The sequence below is a fragment of the Uloborus diversus genome, chromosome 1, assembly GCF_026930045.1.
Source record: "Uloborus diversus isolate 005 chromosome 1, Udiv.v.3.1, whole genome shotgun sequence".
NCBI lineage: Eukaryota > Metazoa > Arthropoda > Arachnida > Araneae > Uloboridae > Uloborus > Uloborus diversus.
This window is the reverse complement of record NC_072731.1, coordinates 13,409,606-13,417,937: the sequence shown is the minus strand read 5'-3', so window position 1 is coordinate 13,417,937 and position 8,332 is coordinate 13,409,606.

The following is an 8,332-nucleotide window of genomic DNA, read 5'->3' as shown; positions in this document are numbered from 1 at the left end:
CTGATATGTGGCTCAATGCTTAGTATAAATCGAGAAATTGGATGATAAAACACAAATTTTGATCGCTGTCAGTTGTTTCGAAATGCTTTTTTCCACCGTATAAATCATTAAAAACATGATTTTTCAGGTTTTTCCGTTTATAAAAATGGGTTTTAACGGTCTTCACATCTCACGCGCAAGAACAAATATATATTGTAATTCTAATCTACAAGTTTTCAATCATTTTTCAAAGTTCAAAAGGTGAAAACCTCCCTAAAACACCGAAAATTTGCTCAAAGTACGAATTTCAGCTTGAGATGCTACCATTGTCCACGGGAATACATCTGTGAAATAGCGGCAAACAGCTTATTTTATATGTATACATTTATGTGTATACATTTTGAGAATAAATCGTCTGCATTCGAATTAAGACCTTTACATTTAGAATTTCCGAATGCTTTTGATGTTTTTAAGAAAATTTAATGTATTAAAGAAACAGTTGAGCAAATTTGTAGACGCAAAATTAGTATGTTTGTCTGTTTCCTCGGAATAATCGTAATATTTGAATTGTAACAGGTATGTTCACTCTTTTACGTAAGTGTTTTTGTTGGAATTCTAATTTAAAATGTAAAAACACTTGTTAAAATTTTAATGTGTTTTAAACTAAACAATTGATGCTCAGACGAACCCTTTTAGCCCCAGTTTTGTTCCTAACAACACCATTTATAGGTTATAACACAGCTAAACTTAAGGTAGGGATGAAAGTATTAATGAAATTATATGATTTTACTTCACTCTATCTAATTTACAAAACAGATATTTGCAAATATATGTCCATTAGCTTTCACTTTAGAAGTATGAAAAACAGTAAAGACATGTTATTTTAATTTTATTATAAAGTTTTATTGAATTTATATTAAAATTTATGTTGTTTTTGTTGGTCTTACACGGCAGAAACTGATTTTTAAAAAATATAATTTACATAATTTGTTTAAATACTTATTTATGTAACAGAGGACAAAGTTTTCTATCTTGCATACTTATGTAAAAGAGTGAATATACCTGCCGTAATTCAAATATTCAGATTAATCCAAGTAAACAGACAAACATACTGATTTTGCGTCTACACATTTGCTCAATTGTTGCTTTAATACATTAAATTTTCTTAAAACAGGCACGTAGCTAGAACTTTGTTAAGGGGGGGGGGGGCCAAAGTTGCACGAACTTCAAAAGAGGAGGCATGCTAAAGCAGAATTAGTAGCTGATAATTACACAAGACTAAGATAAATCCAATTAAAACTGATCATTAAAATATGATAATTAACTAAAATTAATTAAATAATTGAAATTAATAGAGTCATTAGTTAAAATTAGTTAACAAAAAGTTTATGTTAAGTGGTAAATTAATTATTGTCAGTTTGTAAATTAACATTAAACTGAAAGTTATCACATACAAAGTTTCCAAATATGGGTGAACCTTTGTCCTCCTGAAAATAAGTGATATATTTTCTATTAATAAAAGGGCACAATAAAAGAAAAACGGAAAACGAAAACTGTTCTAGAAATTACTTGGAAAATGCATGCGATAATTTAATAAAATATTAAAGCGTTGTAATATATTTCAACAAAATATGTACATTTGTACTTATGCCATTTTATTTGAAAACTAGAAAGTCACCCGTCAAGGCATGACGGGTGAAAATTGCTTCAACTCTTCTTCATTTGAACGAAGCAATTGCCTGTTTGGTGATATTTTGATAGTTGAAATTTTAACTCTAACATCAGTGCATTAACCCTAAACTCCAGTAGATAGCGTTCATTGTTTTCGTTTCTTCATTCCTCTGATATGACACAGTCTTACCAGTAAAACTGTTCAAGTTACCGGATCGAGTTCAGCCTTGTCACAATAAAGCCTTTCCTTGCATGTTAAACATTACCAAAACATATTATCGAATTACATATCATGCCGTGGTACGAATTCATTGTTGAAACACGCGGGTTACTCGATCATCGGCATTATTTATATGAGGATAAATAAATGACTATATGAATGTTACAAAACGTAACCCTGTCCGATTTGAACAACATTTCAGGCAAAATCCCACAACTCTCTCAACGAAAATATTAACAAGGTTTCATTTAAAAAGCTTGAATTAGTTTTTATTTATTTACATGTATAATATTCTTTTGATAACACGAAATAGAATGATATTTCCAATCTTATCCGTTTTCTAATTATCATTCCTAATCATCAATTAAAAGCTTGAACAAACTATTAATTCTTTGAGGGACGGAGGCTTCCTTTGTTGCAACCATTTTTTATATATACATATTTTCTTTCTTCAGCCAACTGACACAGTGATTTCAGTTAGCTGGAAAAAAAAAAAAAAAGTGAAGCAAGAAATAAATGGTGTTCTCAAGTGAAGTCGCTATTCCTAAAAAGGGTGAAAGCTGTTCGAAAAAAATTTAAATATCGGAAAAGGCGTATTTTATCTTTTTTTTTTTCTTTCTAACGGGGCTGTGTTAGAGGCTTTAGCCTTTTGCGGAACAAGTGCGAACCAACGATATGGCATCCAGTCATTCATATGCCACCCTTAAGGCGCGGATGTGAATGTCACAGGAAAATTTGATGCCCAGTTTCCACCAGATGGAAACACCTGAGCGAAACTGCAAAAGGAATTTAATTTTGTCAAGAGTATTCACAGTCAAACGACCTAAGGGATCTTTTACATGACGATTAATGGAATGTATACCTAATGAATTAAATTAAGCATCTGTGTAATTTTATTTTAACAACATGTTGTTAATTTTAACAACAGTACATATCATATTTTACGACGCAGGTAATGATTTTTTTCTTCAATACGATGTTAGCAAAACACTCTATTGTAAGAAATAGTAAATATCTTTAGCTTGAAGAAAATAAGTGTTTAAAAAAAAAGGCAAAAGAAAAGCTCAAAAACATTTACCTCGTATTCACCTTTTTGTTTCTTTGCTTGTAACGCAGTAAATAGCGGTAATTTTCACCTAGTAATTTATAGTTAAATGCACATGCTTGTTTTTTGTTACGTTTAATGCTACCTTCACAATTTACTAAAGATGGATGCATAGATGCTAATTAAATAACTCCTTAGTACAAAGCCAGTGAATAACAATCAGAAAATGTGTTCCAATGATGCAAATACAAATATGTTTTATGGAACAACATCGAATAAGATTTTTTTTCGTCAATTAAAAACTTTTTCTTTTGGGATCATAGAATCACAATTCAGTAAGATTTAAAAGAAATAATTTCTAATAAATTACTTATTACATGCCTTAATATGGCCGAACTTGTAATTTCATAAACTGATCACAGTAAAATATTCAAGTAATTTTCAATTTAATTTTTCTATACAATTTTATACCGTAAAAAGTTTGCTACATCAACTTTAAGTTTTATTTATTCATTTATTTTATTTATTTTACCTTCAAACACGAATTTTTTTTGGGGGGGGGGGCATTTAAAATGTTCCATGATCATGCTTAAATATTGGGGGGAAAACATCAGTAAAAAATCTACGTAATTTGTTACTCCGAAAGGAGAGAAATGTTAAAAGTAATCTAAAAGTTCAAATAAAATTTTTATCAAAAAATAAAATGAATCTGAAATGAACCATGCCAAAAATATAGAGTTAAAATGAAACAAAAAATCAATAATTATTTTTCTCATCCTCAAACACACGAAATGTGTAGAATTTCTTTTTTCGCTGCTGGCTTAGAATCTAAAATTAGTTTTTAAATGGAAAAACACATTAACACGTAAAATTGCTCGTATTATCAAGAAAACTTTAAAAGGGAGCACTACGACTTACCTAGTTTGGGTAAACTTTTCTTTTGCATACAATTTTGTTCAAGATATGTTTCCTATAAGTATGACGTAGATAAAAACTGCGTGTTAAAACAGAAAAGAATCGGAATTCAATTACTGATTCACCAGGAACGCACCTCACTCTGACTGTCTTTCGTGCAACATGCGTCTACGAAATCCACGAAAATCCAAAAAGACAAGAGAAAGAAACAAAGAAAACCACGCCAATGAGAATGTGGGATACGGCGGAAGTGGCAATAAATGCTTGTTTTTACTTTGCCAATGGCAATTTGATGGACCAAGGAGAGGGGCTGAATTTCAAGGTCACAGGACCCAGCTGGTTTGAAAGTCGAAAGGGACATTTCCCCGTTTCGGACGGAGTAGGTGACACAGCAAAAAACGGACGAAAATTGGGAACCTGCAGTTGTTGCACGAGGTTCTCGTGTTCTGAATTGACTCAAGCGCTGAGAAAATTGCCGATTACTGGGAATATTTAAGGGGAGAATGCTGCCTTTTATAAAATCATTGTCTTTCGGAAAAATTTTGTTGATGCGAGATGCAACAACTGAGAAAAAAGGAGAGGGGTCTTTCGAGAAGGGGGGGGGGGGGGGTCCGGACCCCATGGACCCACCCCTTGGCTACGTCCTTGCTTAAAAACATCAAAAGCATTCGGAAATTCTAAATGTAAAGTCTTAATTCGAATGCAGACGATTTATTCTCAAAATGTATACATATAAATGTATACATATAAAATAAGCTGTTTGCCGCTATTGCACAGATGTATTCCCGTGGACAATGGTAGGATCTCGAGCTGAAATTCGAACTTTGAGCAGTTTTTCGGTGTTTTAGTGAGGTTTTCACCTTTTTAACTTTGAAAAATGATTGAAAACTTGTAGATTAGAATTACAATATATATTTGTTCTTGCGCGGGAGATGTGTGAAGACCGTTAAAACCCATTTTTTTAAACGGAAAAACCTGAAAAATCGTGTTTTTAATGACTTATACGGTGGAAAAAAGCATTTCTAAACACCCGGCAGCGATCAAAAGTTGTGTTTTATCATCCAATTCCTCGATTCATACTAAGCATTGAGCCACATATCACGGAAAAAATATGGTTATACTTTTTAGTTTTTAAAATCGCGACTTGAGTCCATTCTGAGCTCTGCGGAGCTTAGGGGGTTAAGAAATTCAAAATTGTAGCACCACTACAAAATAGTCGAAGAATTTTGCCGCATTTTGAGCCATAATAGAAGATCCTGGCTCAAAACGCGCGAGTTCGGTGGATTTTTGCCCACTATGCCACACTGTGCAGCGTTTCAGAAAAGAATATTTAGGCCAATTAATTCAAAAACACAATGAGAAGCCAACCCGAGAGCCAAGAGTTGGCGAAATTGTTTTAATTGGCGACGATAATAAAAGACGCGTGTTTTGGCCTTTGGCGAAAATTATTGAATTGATTCCTGGACGAGATAAAAGGGTTCGCGCCGTTAGGCTCAAAACTCAAAATGGGATTTTTGTTCGTCCAGTGGAACGTGTTTACCCATTGGAGATACGTACTGATGATGAGCCAGTTGCAATTTGAGACAAAGCCATGAGTGAGAAGGAATCATATCCTAAGGAAGGTGTTCAGAAGACTTCTGTTGTTAAAAAGTGTTATCCTGATATTGTTCTGAAAAAATATACCAGATGTGGAATGTGTGTGAAAGAACCAAAAGGACTGGATCTTTTAAATAATGAGTGTTACATGTTTGAGACCCTTCCCAGAGTCTCAAAGGGGGGAGGTATGTTAGAAACTTAAGTGAAGAGAGTTCCAAGTGAATGATAAATGTGTGCATGAGAAAACGTCAGTTTCTAACAATCCTACACTAACACGCATACATACACGCACCTACACACATATACATATATACACCTACACACATACACATACACACACAAACACACACACTCACATACACACAACTACCCACACACTCATGCCTGCACACAGACACAAACACATATGCCTACACACACATACACATACCCCCCCCCCACACACACATACACACAACTATCCACACACTCATGCCTGCACACAGACACAAACACACATGCCTACACACACACACATACCCTCCACACACAAACACACACGCTTACATATACACACACACTCGTGATTGCGAAAAACAAAATTTGAATTCAAGATGACAAAATTCAAATTTTTTTTTTTTTTAAATCGTTGTCGGTGTGTGTGTGTGTCTTTATTTCCGTAATATTCGCATGCGCTTTGCTGCTTTTTTCCCGTAAATATCTTTTGGTTTACCTGCATTCTTGCTCTGCTTTAACTTTCACTCTCTCTCTCTCTTTTTTTCAGCTGCGAATTTTTCCATAAAATGCAACCAAAGAAAATTCCACAAATATGCGTTGAAAATCGAGTAAATTGATGCTAAAATTACAAAATATTATACAGTGACATTTAAAAAAACAACCGTTTCAAAATATGCATTTTATTCATTTTTTTATTGAACTAAACGTTCGAAAGATGCAGTGTTTGTTTCAAGCGATTACGTTCGTCACAATCAATAAGTTACGTTCGTCACGCTGATAGTTAATGTAGAGCCGCTATATATAGACAGGCCGACGCATCGGCTTAAGTTTAGCCTTTTTGGATCGGATTTTTCATTGTTGCGCTGCTAGGGTTACTACAGCAAAGTTTCGGGTTTTACCAAATTTGCTGAAAATAATACTTTATTTAATAAACAATTCACGAGCCGCTAATAATCGCTCGCAGTGAATAATCACCAAACGCGATTACTCGCCAGAAAAGACAACCACTCAAACAAGCGCTCCGATCCAAAAAGGCTGATCTTAAGCTGATGCGCCGGCTCGTATATATAAGGGCCTTAGTTTAATGGGGTCGTTTCCAAAATTTTAAAAGTATTTTTTTCTGAAAGAGCATGCTTAAAAACATAGAATCTGACCATTTTTTAAATAGTTTCTTCAAGTTTAATATTTTTTAAAAATTACTTAAATTTGTGCTCGTTCATCGTTTAACGCTTCTGTCGATGACATCACTAATGATGAAATGCCACTCAGTGTTGCCATTCACGGTCCAAAATATTTAATTCATATCTTTACTCACGTGTATTGGCAACGATATGGTTGATAGCAAGCGTAGAGCGCAATTTTAATTCGCTTCTTGATTATCATGACGTGGAAACGCGATAGAAAAATACGCCAAAGAGCATCACTTGTGACGTCATCAAGATCACGCCTTGTTTAAAAAATCGGACATTTTAAAAAATTAATTAAAAAATAACTGTTGGGAAAATGAAAGTATTTTGCGGGTCCATGTTATTTTCATTTATTTATTTATTTATTAATTTTTTTTTTTTTGAGTAATCACGATTGCTTATTGTTCTCATTTGACTGTTTTTAATTCATCAAGGCTCAGTTACATGACTTTCATTATGGAAGATGAAGAGGACTTAAAATTTTCAGGAGGTTTAGAAAAAAGTTTACCCAGTTGCATCTACTTCTTACAAATATTGTTACATTTCTTGGGAAGTTTACGAAATTTTATTATTGTAGAATAGAATGAACTCAGATTTTCAAATATAGCTGTTCATGCGAAAGAAGAAGGAGAGAATGTTGAGAGCATGGGGCGCACCAAAAAGTTTTGGAAGTGACCGAAAATTTAGGATCCTTTGTTTGACGAATGGTGTTATCTTAATAAAATTATTCAAATTGATGAAAAGATGACTGTTCTCTGTCGGTAATTTCTGAGACAATAACTAGGTATGCACACACATTTAAAAAAAATCCTTAAAACAAATATGTGTGACTCGAACTTCTTGTAAAATGTATTTTTCTTTCAAATAAATATTTTTCTCCATGAGCACACGTCTTTCTTTGGCTCTAGTTAGTGCTACAATGATTTTAAATAGGGAAAACCATTTTGGGCCAAAGTAACCCAAACGCAAAGGGTAACATTGGCTCAAATAAAAAACAATAATAAAGGGTAAAAATACTTGGAAATAAACTGATCACTATTCAAAAATTAAATTAAGAGATCTCTAGATGTGTAAAACAAGTTTCTGCAGCTTGGAAATATGAATAGCTACAAAATTATTGAGAAAAGAATGAGAAAAACACCAAAAATTTGGGTCAAAGTAGCCCGCGTTTATGGTACTAGTTTCTAAAAGAAAAGATGAAAAGCTGTTGTATAACGCTCTAACGACTCCTAGTGACGCAATAACAATGATTTTTTAATTCCTCATTTTCTCTGAAATATTACATAGCTTGCGTTCGCCGAACCTCACCGGTCGACCGGTGAGTAACCGGTTGCTAACCGCAGCGTTCTCGAGAGCTACCGGTTAACCGGTTGCTTCCTATGTCGTTCTAAGAGCCTCACCGATTGATCTACCGGCTACCGGTGAACTGCAACTTAAGCATGAAAAAACCACGTGACATTTTTGACCAATTATAAGTAATTTTCACCTGCGTGTTATTCGTCT